This window comes from Arctopsyche grandis, chromosome 6 (assembly GCF_051622035.1).
Source record: "Arctopsyche grandis isolate Sample6627 chromosome 6, ASM5162203v2, whole genome shotgun sequence".
In the NCBI taxonomy this organism is placed as follows: domain Eukaryota; kingdom Metazoa; phylum Arthropoda; class Insecta; order Trichoptera; family Hydropsychidae; genus Arctopsyche; species Arctopsyche grandis.
Genome location: NC_135360.1, coordinates 20,595,954 through 20,610,034, shown reverse-complemented (window position 1 = coordinate 20,610,034; position 14,081 = coordinate 20,595,954). Strand labels below are relative to the sequence as shown.

Genomic DNA, 14,081 nt, shown 5'->3' with positions numbered 1-14,081 from the left:
TATGCGTCCTGTATTTTTTCGTAGAAGTCTTCTATTTCCTCGTCTGGGTGGCTAGATGTGGGGGCGTACACTTGGAAGATTTGACAAGTGTACCTGCTCGAGATTCTTAATACTATATAGCATATACGTTCCGATATGTCGCTTATTTCTATAATATTTCTTTCTATTCTCTTATTGATAAGAAACCCTACTCCTCCTATTCTACCATTTGGTAGCCCTCTCCAGTAGAGACAGTTACCACTTTTTAGGATTATTTGGTTTTGCTGTTTTCGTCTTACTTCACTAAGTCCTATTATATCCCATTTGATATTTTCTAATTCATTCTCTAATGCAAGCACACTTCCTTCACTCGATAACGTTCTTACATTGTACGTGGCTAAATACAGGTTTCTATTAGCTAAGCTATCATCCATCGTCACTCTTACCTTGTTGGAGGTTTGGATATTATTTTTCTCGCATTTATCCAAGATGTGTTGAGAAAAAGGCGGTACTTGAGAGAGATTTCCATTCAAGGAGTGAGTTCTTACCGCCATAGACTCTTCTCTGTGGTCAGCTTTGACAGATAGTCATCCTAGGTATCACTTGGATCACTTATGAGTTATTACATGCCATTTAACAGGGTTACTTTGTAAGTGAAAGTAGTTAGTTATGATAATAATAGATTAGCAATTGTTATACTACTTTTTTACAGATCTTTATCGTGAGACGCCTCTTTGGAGACAACGGATTTATATATGTGAGTGCGGTTTGCAATTTAATATTTTAATAATAAATTTAGTAAAGAATATAAAATTACACGAATTACTTTAATATAAATTAAATATGAAAAAGAACTATTAGACAGTTGGGAAACACCGTTTCTGTTTGCTATTATTCTATTAAGTAAAGTTCGTTAAAAATTTTTGTCTGAAAGCAATTATGTGGAAGATTTATTGCTTCTGTGGGACCGAATTTTGACTGGCGACCCTTATTTTTTTTGTATTCAGGTAGGGAGATGTATCTCGTTCGTATACGCTTTTGTAACTGACACAAAATTAACACAAAATTTTTCGCAATCACTGATATTAAAAACGCTGTTAACGGCCGATCGTCTGTTTATTTTTACACTTAAATTATACTAGGATGCAATTAGTAAAATAAGTGATTAGATGGTTAAATTTTTAGATTAAATTTCGTGCAATAGCCGGGTTTAAGCGAGTAATAGCGGGAAGAACGCAGAAGCACGTCTTCCCCGCATGACACGAAAGACCGAACTCCATATATATATATATATATATATATATATATATATATATATATATATATATATATATATATATATATATATATATATATATATATATATATATATATATATATATATATATATATATATATATATATATATATATATATATATATATATATATATATATATATATATATATATATATATATGTATATATATATATATATATATATAGTAAAGGGCCTAGGGTGGACCCCTGAGTTACACCAGATCGCGTAAAATAAATATATATATATATATATATATATATATATATATATATATATATATATATATATATATATAGTAAAGGGCCTAGGGTAGACCCCTGAGTTACATCAGATCGCGTAAAATAAATATATATATATATATATATATATATATATATATATATATATATATATATATATATATATATATATATATATATATATATATAGTATTATTATTATATATATGTATAATAATAATACTTGCTGTATATCAACTATTTATTTTATGTTATGTCATCGTTCAATGCAAAAGATATTTAAGTATATTATGTAAATCTGTACTCAATACGCAATATAATCCGATACAAAATAAATTATAATTGATAATTACACAATAAATCTAATTGTTTATGAGAAAACATATGGAAAACCTCATCCTCCACAGTAAGCAACATATGTACATACATATATATTTACTATTTTACATCAGTTTGTACAAATACACATTCTGATATTATGTTGCTATTAACTCAGTTCCTAAATTTAACATATGTACGTTTAAGTAAAAAAAACCTCTAGTTTAGTTACATATGTATGTATGTATATAAGATAATATATAACAACCTTGTATATTGTTGTTGTTGAAATTAGCGTCGAATATACTACTAAATTTTTTGTATGTTACCGAACCAAGCTTCCGCAGGTTAAATCTAATAAAATTATTATTTTATTACATATAATCATATAAAATGGGAATTTTTGCTAATTTTATGGTTTCAGTTTATTCGGTGATTTGAGGATTTTTTAAGGACACTAAGAGTATCAACAAAAAACCCAGTGTTTTTTTTAAATTTTATCACGTATTCATTAGTTATAAATATATTATTCAAAATAAAAATATTCAATAATATTTACATATTTTAAAAATATAATATTCTATTAAACGTAAATAAGATACTTAATAACAACCAATATTTCAAGTTTAACAGACACTTATTACGCCATATCAAAGAATATACATATACAGGTATGTATGTATAATTGTTATTATAAATATGCATAAATCGATAGAAACCATTCCATCATAACAATCATATTATTTGTGAAGGTTCACCGCGGTCAATTTGCCGAGATTTTTCCGCTGATCGTTTAATTCGTTTACTTTGGAACCGATTAATAATGCACATATTGAATGCAACACATGTAAATTGCACCAGTTCTGGCTGATGATGATCTTTACCAAGAAAAATCAATAATTGATTAAATTCCCGTCAAGGTAATCTCCTTATCGGAATCAAAGCGAACACTATCGTATAAAAATCAATATACGTATAAACTTTTATAAACGTTCTCTTCGTGCTATTTAATAAATTTTAATCATAATCACTACGATTCAGGCTAACTTTCTAACATAAAAGTGCATAATTAATTCACGCGCATACTTGTCATTTTTACAATCGTTGAATAAAACATTTTCATTAAGTTTTCATAACTGAACAATACAAAGGCGTATATAGGAGAATGCAATGCAAAATTTTGAGAATTTTCCACATTTTTATCTTGAACACAAACAATTTTCTACGATCCTTAAAATGAACGATGTTGTAATGTAAATTTATTACTGCGCATAAGGTTTCACTGGTCAATTCATTCGTTCTGTATATGTAAACTCAATAAGCAATAGCTCAATTAAAAATAGCTGTTAAATTGATTTTAGTTGAATAAATTTCAAATTTACTTATTTAGGCATACAATATAATTTATATAATTTGTTTTATATGAACTCTCTTATTTGTATATTTTTATTTTTGTTTTTGTCATGAATAGTTTAAATATAATTTACACAATTCTAGAATTTATTAGGTGCTTAAATTAAATATGTATAAATTTCCTTGCCTTTTTAAAGTGAAAACTGAATTTTCTCAAATCCTTTAATATTGACGATCGAAAGCTGTGCTGGAGTGTTCCGAAACTGTATCGAAATCAACAAATGGCTTCGACAGATTGAAAAGCACTGATCGAACGAGCAGTTGACATTCGCGAACACGAGCTTCTGTGACGACTATCCTACAAGAACTGACTTACTCTTGGGTAACGTTCGATTGATCGAAAACAACGTTTCGGTCAAAGGCCAGCTGCTTCCTTCCTCAAAATGAAACCAAAGCATTGTAAAAACACTACAAACCTCAATAAATGCAAATTTTTTAACAAAAGAAAACCATTATTGAAAGCAATGAAATGTAATCAAAATAATCTACAATTCAATATTAAACCAAACGTAAAATAGTTTTAAAAAAATGCTTTCAAATTTATATAATTTTTCTGAACATCCAAATGTTTTAAATAAATGTTAAAAAAATAATATTTTTTAACGAAAATATAGTTTTATAATTATGTAACAATCAGTGTTTTTAACAGTTGTAATATATGTATTTCAACAAATTAAGATATGTTACAACTATCCCACGTAGTAATTTCATTTCAAATATATGTACATATGTACATTTATCTCCATTTTCCCATTCCTAGATTGATTGATTGATTTTTTTTTTGCAATGAGTCTGGATTCAGTTAAACTCTTATCATATTTTAATTATTTATAATTATATATGTACTAGTTTTATGCCCGTTGAAATTTCAACCGGTGCTTTCGGATGATTAACATGATTTTAAATAAAGTTACAATATAAATAGTAATAATTAATCGGAATCGGAACTGAAACAGTAATTTTAAAACTAAACTAAATAATTCATAATTCATGTGTAAGATCGAAGACAACTGTAAAGCTGCTGTATTCCAATTTTTAATTTAATGCATACAAAAGTTTAGCTATTATAATAAGTATACAAAATGTAATATTTTCTGGTTATAAAAAAACGGTCATTGACCTCGTAACGTGGAATATTATTATGACACATTTTCTGGGCGAGACGGTAGCCGACTGGTAGTGCGCGTAATATCGTTAAAATACATTTAATTTTAATTTAATTAAAAAATATATATTTATGAAAACAACAAAAATAGTTCAAAAGCACGCTAAATAAAATTATTATAATTACGTATTTTTATATGGTGACAACGAAAAATTAAATTAATGTTTAAAAAAAAGGGGCCAATTGAAGAAGTGACTTTGGAGTCGTGGTTGAGACCGTGAAACTCAGTTAGATCTATTTGAGAACGCGGGTTTCGATACACGGCAAAGTTTCGTCGAAATTAGTTTAGGAAATAAGTTTAGGCTTTTTATCGATGCATAATGGTCGGCTAGCGTTAGGACACACACACACACAGATTAGCATATTATATATATATATATATATATATATATATATATATATATATATATATATATATATATATATATATGTATATATATATATATATATATATATATATATATATATATATATATATATATATATATAATGATAATGTACAATATATGTTTGTGTGGTTCTGGTTCACTGCATCGAAAGTCTATAATAAAAATAATATATTTAAAGAAATTTCTGCCAACACCGTAGTCTTGGTATTCTAGTTTCAACACCGGGATTCACGGTACCTGAAAACCCCGGGATCCCGAGATTGGAAGCCTTAGTGTATGTATATTGACACTGAATATATTTTCTGTATTTTATTAAAAGCCTTTTTATAGGGCGTAAATAAATATATAAATTACAATGGATTTATCTGTTCTTCGATGTGTTCTGTTTCTTTCATCCACTTTTTCAATATGATTCACAGAACCTATGCAGTCTTTCAGGTGACCTGGTTTTCTTGGGGTTATCGTAATATGAAACTCTTTTCTATAATTTGAAATAGTAAGTAATAATAACCCATTAATGGATCATAAAGCATTGAGTAAAAAATCTGCTTCGTCAAAGCTAATACAAAATTACTGGTAATTACGTATATAATTACAAATTACCACTAAAACAGTATTTTCGCCAGTAGAAATATTTATCTACTAGTTAATTTGTGTTCGAATAAAAATCATCTAAAACGCCGTGACTTTGACGATAAAATATACATATGTAAAAAGTGTAAATTTGTATTTATTTATTTCCAATATAAAATCATTGTTCAATATTTGAAATTCCCCCGCTCAAAACTTTGAACATTAGCTATCTTTATAAAAACGATGATTAAATAAATCCGAAATTTAACCAAATTCTAGTGTCTCTTTTAGTTAAATATGTTTTATTGAAAAACAATTTTTTACGATAAAAATATTAAAAAAAATGTTTTGAAGAGATAAATGGCTATTTTTTCCTTTCAAAGTTCAAACGGAACGTAATATTCAACGAAACTTTTCCCCATCAATACAAATATTGACCAAATCTGTCATTTTATTGAGCATATTTAAGCATTTAAGCATATTTTTGAACTGTCGACAAAACGTTTCCTTGTTCTATTTTTATGTCAAAATTTAGGAACTTTAATCCCAATTCTTGTTTTATTGAAATAAAATGCGCCAATACAAATAATATCTTAAATTGAGATACTGAAATTAATTATGCATTTTAAATATTGATAAATTTATACGTGGATCTTTTAATAGTGATAAATTTGATGCTTTCCTCTAAGCGTACAATATGAAATATGAAAAACAAACAATTTATGGTTTAAAGGCCGTGATTTATGACATGTCGCGAATATTTAATTGCATACAATATATAATAAAATAAAAAATACATCCATATGTCAATTTAAAATATATGTATGTATATTAAATATAAATAAAAAAATTAGTGTTGATATCCAAAAAGTTATTTCTATTGTGCATACATATATTGTGACTTCGCAGAATAGTATGAATATGTAGATGTGTCATTAATTTAAAAAATTTTGTTAGTACCTGTGCAATATTTAAAAATTTTATATATATATATATATATATATATATATATATATATATATATATATATATATATATACATAAAAATCAATGTTTGTCTGTCTATCTGTCGTAATATTCGTAATTACGATTTTATTGACGCGAAAGTATGAAGCGCCAGTTTGTAGTTAAGGAAATGTGTACGTTAATAACCAACTTGCGCGCACGCATTGCCAACGTACAAATACATTAAGTATCACTCATACCAACCTGACATTACGTACCACTCATAACAATCCTACATATGTACATATATAAATCAATGGTTATCTGTCTGTCACGTATTCGTTCCTATACTTTAATTTAATTTGAATATTAAGTATTAATTTGAAACTGAAACATTCACTTATCGAAACGCATCGAGAAACGGAAACGGGAACGGGAATTGCATTCGTTATTGTACGATGGAACGATGGAACTTTCAGGATTTATTGTATGCATGTCCGGGAAGCTTACTGTGAAAAAAAATCGGCAAAAAACAGAAACGGAAACGGGAAAAACGGGAATGAGTGGCATTGCAACGCAATAATTTCAAATGTTTTTAGGTTAAAATAAACAAATAATTGAATAATTTCAAATGTGTTCGCTGTCTACGTTTTTATGACAAATGGGAACGGGAACGAGAACGGGAACGGGAATTCCATGCGTTATTGTGGCATTGCAACGCATGTCGGGTTCAGCTAGTATGTACATAAAAAAAACAGGTCAAGTGAGTTTAATATAAAATTATATTATTTAATTCCTACTTTGCCAATTCAAAATATTTTCCTAATGTGAAAAACTGTCACGTGCCAGTTTTAAATGTACATAAAAACTGCTATTCTTTTATTATATTTTCCATATGAGGTCATAGCAATGCACTCATGAATTAATGAAATTTAATTGTATTTTTTGACCCAATTAAATGATCAATTCAGAATTTTTGTAATAAACTGATTGAATTGCTTAGCGTTACTAGGGCAAGTGAAATTTGCGCAAAAAGTAAAAAGTAATATACTTTATCAGATAATTTCATAATCTACGCCTCCTACGGTCTAAGTTAAAGTAACTTGAAATATGTAGTATACAAAATTTTGAAAATGTAGATTTGCATAGCGGACAAAAAAACAAGAATTCAACTTTATAAAAGTACATTTATACATATATAAACACAAACTACATCAGACAAATAGGTAATAATTCATTGAAATTCAATAACGTCAATGACAACCTCCAACTGCCAATTTTCCAAATCGGTCGTTTATTAATACAACTAAAATTAAGCATACACTATTTTCAACAAATTCAGTGAATAATCATTCCACATTGCATTACATAAACCTAATGCAATTTTATAGCTCGCTATGAAGTGAAAGTGAAAATGCAAGTTTTCTGCACAACATTAACTCTAAGTATTATAAACCATATACATATTATAATAAATATATCGTAAACGTACTATTTTTACTTGATCTATATACGACGTATCAACAGATCATGTCGTATGATTGTGAGAAAATTCAACTTAGAGGTTTTAACTGATTTTCATTTCGTTTAAAAATTATAATTGAATGTTTTAACAACGACAAATACATCGATGTCTAAAAATAGATTATTGAAAAAAATAATGCGTCGGAAACAATCGTCAAAACTTATTTAGTGTATATATGTAGGTATCTCTTTCGCACGCACGCATGTAAAAGCAAGACAGAAAGAGAGAGCGCGAGTCCACAACTGCTTCTTAAAAATGTATATAAAGTATTAAAAAAATTACGCGCGTTCGGCGAAGTAAGTATGTAAAAAAATATATTATATTTATTTTTTTATAAAGTATTTACAAATGTTAGCATTTTTCGCTTGGACATTGAAAAACCTCGTAGCAGCCAAAGGGTTAAGAGGGCTGGACACCAGCGCCTTGTCCATACAAACGTATTACACTTCTCCCTTCCTCAATTATGACACTAGAGAAATTATTTTTTAATATGCGATGGATATCCACCATTGGGATGCATCTATAGTTTTATTTTTTTTGATTAGTTATTTTTTATATGAGCTAGGAGCCGCCAAACATATATAAAATCGCCTCTTTTTTACACCCACGAAAAGAGTCCAGCGTGCTTATTTAACGGTCGATTTAAAAAAAAAATACGCGCATAGTTGCACAGAAAATATATTTCTCATAAAAATTGGTACAGTTTCGGAGGATAAAATTGGAGAATACGAAACCTCGATTTTGTCGATTTAAAATACGTATTATCTGGTCGAAGCGCAACTGTCGCATTCACTCAATATATATATTGATATACATATATTGTCGCATTCACTCAATATATGTATATATCGAAGAAAGGAACGGCAACAAAATTAAGGTTTCGGGTGTACAGCCCTCTTAACAATTTAAGCTACATACATATGTGGTATATTTCAATTGAACACTCTTTTTACCCTCCATGATAAATTCAAGATATGATATCAATACAATTTTCCCTCCCCAATAAGATCTGATCTAAACAATGAAAAGAAAAGTACAGACAATTTGTAATAATTCCAATATTTTTCTCAGCAATCACTGAATTAACACCGTGCACCATACGACGTAAATATGGTAATGGGTCATATGGTCGACTTATAGTCTGACCTCATCCAACCTGCATAAAATCCACAATACGCAGTTGTCCAATGCTATCTTGTCAGTCGTTTAATATATAAATAAAAACAAGAGCTAATACAGGTTGACCACGGGCGCCGTTCGACCAAAGGTTGTCGTGTTTTGGAACCAGGAAAATTATTGAAAGGTATTGGTTCGAAAAAAAAGTTTTGTCTCGTCAAGTTAATGGACGATCGTGACCGTACTTGCCGGACCGGACGTGTTCTCGTTCAATGTCATTCAAAATTTTGAACTTAAACGACGTACATATGAGAAATTAAGAAAACTCGTTCGGCAAAATACGAAAATTAGTACATACATACATACATACGTATATGCGTAGTTATATGTATATTAATTACGTCAATTCCGAATACTAAATTTAGCATTGGTAATGTAAATTATTCCATCGTTTAAAAAAAGGGCAAACTTCCGCTTATATAAATGTGTCTATGTATGTAGATACGCATACATATTTACGTATGCATGTATGTATCATATTTAGGAGTAACGTTCGATAAAATAATGAGATGGGCACCTCACATTGTGGGAGCGAAATGCAAGGCGATGCGGGGTATATCCTCAATATATCCAATATTTAATCGCCATAGTTCTTTATCGACTCAAAATAAAATAAAATTATATCACGAGCTCATATTACCATTATTAACCTATGCTTCACCTGTATGGAATAACGCCTCGAATACTAACCTTTCCAAGCTCCAAGTAATACAAAATAAATCCCTAAAAATAATTTATAATACACCCATATATACTTACTTGAAAAAACTGCATGCCATATATAATATTCCGTTTGTTACAGACATTACTAAAAAACTAACCAGTAGATTCTATGACAGAATCACTAATAACCATACTAACACACTTGTGAAGAGTCTCGGTGATTACTAAAGAGCGGACCCAGAACGCGCTGTTCGTTGTTCACATGTTGTAAATGCATTGTTAAAGGTTTGCCGAACCTTTTTTACAAAGCTTTTACAATAATGGAACAATAGACAGCGCGCTTCCGGTCCTACCTCTAGTGATTACAACAAAATGTCTATACCCTTCAGGTATATACACAGATTACCTAAACACAATCTGCCTTAGGTCATCGAATTTAGAGAGTCTTTAATTGATATTATGTATTACATAGATGTATATATTATGAGCATTTATAAGAATTGTTAATAGGTTTTGAGCTCTTTTTCCTATTATGCTGTACATTAACATTAGAATAATCTAATACTATGATTACTAACAAAATTCAATTAAAATTATAAAATAGAAAATGATCAGTAGATCAGTAGCTATTAAAATAGATATAAGATGTATTGTGAACATAATTTCGTAATAATAAAAAGCATTTAAAAATCAAAATATACATATATGTATCTATGTAGATACACATACATATTTACGTATGCATGTATGTATCGACACAAATATATGAATTTGCATTTATGTCTAGTGACTAATTTTTAGATAATCTAAATATTTCCACATAATTCGGGAAAATTAGTAGCATTGGCCCACTCAAATATAGTAGGTACTACAAAATCGAGTAGGTGCAATCCACTTAAGTTTAATATCGTCATCATTGTGAACCGTTCACCATCATCTAAACATGTACATACATATATATTATTAAACGAAGGTCTCCCCAATCCTTTATACATTTTTGAGAGTATCAGTTTCACTAAATCTTTTTTACTTTCTTCTATCATTTTATCCTACGCGTTTATCCTACATATATATGTATATCACATCTATCCATATACAGAGTACCGTAACTAGGCAAGTTCAATAAGTACATATTATATTTAGGTACAAGGTCCCTAACATAAGAGATCCGAGATGGAACTGATAAAAAAAACTTTTTTGGCGGATTTTTATAGAAAATTATATATTGCTTTCAACATTTTGCCTGTTATGTTATTTATCTGAGTTATTATTATTTTTTACGATTTTGGAAACCTTTCTTTAAAAATTTTAGGTATCCAAAATTTAAATATAGCCCAAGAAAATCTGCCTACATATGCACTACATACATATATGTATGTATGGTTCGGTGATTACTCTGCAAAATGCGATCCCACACAAGTCGATTGATGGAGTTTTTGGGTGCCAGATGTTCCGTGATCGTGATTTTAGTGACTTGCACGAGATCAGTTTTTGTGGAATAATCCGTTTATCACGGCCGTAGCCAAGATTTTTTAGGGGAGGGGGGTTAAAACACAAGGCACATCCCAAGGGATTTAATATATATATATATTTCATAAGCTTTTCTTTCGTTTCTAGAATTTGCGAAAAATTTATGTTATTTGTATTTCATTTATAAATTTGATTTTATGTTTTTTTTATTTAGGGGGGTTTTTGCCTGCATAGCTCCCCCCCCCCTGGCTACGGCCGTAGTATATACATACATACATACATATATTACCTCAAAAATTCCTTGATCAAAAACATTATTTTTCAAGTAGAACGGAATATTTTAGTATTTAGTTGAATTATATGTATTTTAGAACGATTCAAGTATCCCAAAAGCCGCTCAATGTATTGGACTGAAACTTTTATACAATAATATGCATGATAAATTTTATAAAATCGAATTTTTTAAATATGTATGTATAGTAAGAACTGATATTCAAACATTTTTACGCTCATAAATACTGCATTGTATATTACAACTAACGCTTTTAAAAATTATACCCAATGTGTTGTACCCCATGACATATCATCGAATGGGTGTTGGCATATTAAGTTATTAAATAATAAAAAATTAAAAGAAATGTGTCATCGGTTATGAGTTCGATCCCCCACGCAGTCCATTTTTTTTCAAATACCTTTTAAATATATTTAATTTTATATTTATATTTAACTGTTTAATATGAAAAAAATGGTAAAAACAAAAAATATAAAACACCGATAGAAAAATTAATTAATTAAATAAATTTTCAATAGATGGCGGTATATTATTTCTAAATTATTTCGGTCTATTTTCCTAGCGGAAAGATTCGCATTGAACAGTATATATAGAATTTTTTTTCTTTTGTTTTCATTCGTATTACATTCGAACGTCGTTTTACTGGAAGCGGTTTAGCTTACGTAAAAATGTATGTATGTCGAATCGAAACGACTATTATTAGTACTTCGAGCGTTATCTCAGACAGACAGACGGAATAGCGAAATTATATATGTTCTACCCGGCTTCGCTCAGTATTTGTAATATAAACAGCTTAAACATGGCGAATCTTATAGTTAATTATTCATTTGTTTTTTTATTAAATTTATTTGAATCGAAAAAAAAATCATTGACTTGTTTTCAATTCCCAACCAAAAATACTTACTTACATACATACATATATCTCTTTCGAAATTATATCCATATTAGATTATATAGGTATTATTAATTCAATCAAGAAAATTATTTTCCAATGCTTTAATCATTTTATTTTCAATAATAATTCCATATATAAATATGCATATGCAATAGGTATGAATAGGTATATACATGTATGAAATAAACAAACTGAAAAAAATGCCACATTTTACATGCAATTTATTGGCTCAATTATGCTAACAAATCACTTGTTTGATGTGCTATTAACATATTTTTTTTCAAATAAATTTGCGTCAGTAATCACTGAACAGGAAAATTGTCGTTTTTCCCTCTCGTAAGAAGGTACTTTACCAGCTCAAATATGAAATTGCGAGAATTCGAAGTGAAAATATCATAAATAAATATGTATACCCGCCGTTTAAACATTTTTGCTAAAGAGAATCGTTCATGACCCACATGCAGTTGACTTTCTTCAGTTCACACAAGGAATAATTGCTTCGAATCCCTTATCAAGGCTGAACGACAATTATGCGTAATATAAATCAGGTCTACGTCACAACTTCTCGTTAAAGAAGCGCTCATAAGCCTGTTTTATTTCTTTTACAAGTCGAGTACTACGACTGTATACAACGCTATAAAACTAATATTTTAATTATCAAATAATTAAAAAAATATATATTATATTTTCAAAATTTTACAACTAGCGTTCATATTACGTATATATATATGTACATATGTATATGTTTAGTAGACGCGAATTTTGGATTTTCATCAATGGACCTAGTGGAAAACTTTCATCGTATCAAGAGAATGTTAAATAAAAAATTTCATTGATTTTAATCAATGTCATGTGTCTCCAACCAATCGATTTATCTCGACAAAAATTTCTAAAAAGTAGGCTTTTTCCCTATATATTTTTTCGATAATAGCTTTTTTACCACTTTTTAAATTAAACGCTCAATATTCACCTATTGAAGTGTATTTGGGTCGTTTATGAAAAATTTTGACTGAATTCAAATTCGCTGATTCGTTCAAAATACAGAAGCCAAAATGACCTATTTTGACGTAAAATGTATATACATATATAATATAATGTATACGCATGTGGTGTAATTAAAAAAAAACATAAATTTTAGTATAGTGAATTTCTTAAGCCAAAATAAAATTTGCATAAATTATGTAACCTAAATTTTTATAACAGCAATAAAATATTAATTCATATAAAAATATATATTTTCATATATTTGATGTTAGTGAATAAAATTCCTAAAATCGTACCATATAATATAAATATCTGACCTCGTCCCTTAACCAATGCAACCTTGATTCGCATCGCATTTGATATTGTGGTTTTCACAGCATCGCTTTACTCAAAAGAAAATAAAACTTACCTGTAATCATGGAAATCCAGATTCATATTCATCCAATATGTACACTCTGAACCCCAATAGGACGATCTCTTGCTACTACGTCCTGACTTAAACTAAAACAAGCTTGAAATATCCATTACTAAACCTCCCCAAATCAAAAAAAAAAAAAGAAGACATGAAATACGTCGGTCATTTAATGATAAATTCCTCACTATACAGTGTTAAAAGCCTTGAAATTAAAAAAAGGAAAAAATATATGCAAAAAACAAACATATAATAAAAGGTTATGGAGTAACAAGGACATCGTGTAAATTTATTGCACAATAGTACGTACGTGATAACGATATAGCATTTCCTTGTAAAGAAAA

At 28.8% G+C, this 14,081-nt stretch overlaps 1 protein-coding gene across 2 annotated transcripts in view; it reads right to left on the bottom strand.

The window, feature by feature from the left end:
- Positions 1 to 13,828, bottom strand: part of LOC143912710 (fatty acyl-CoA reductase wat-like) — a 30,846-nt gene extending 17,018 nt beyond the window's left edge. Inside the window, exon 1 of one of the 2 annotated variants that reach the window (XM_077432013.1) lies at positions 13,735 to 13,828. The gene's annotated coding sequence lies outside the window, so the exon portion shown is untranslated. Of the gene's footprint in view, positions 1 to 3,375; positions 3,562 to 13,734 lie in introns of those variants that run through there. The other variant, XM_077432012.1, reaches the window with a different exon arrangement.
- Between the last annotated feature and the right edge of the window lie 253 nt (positions 13,829 to 14,081).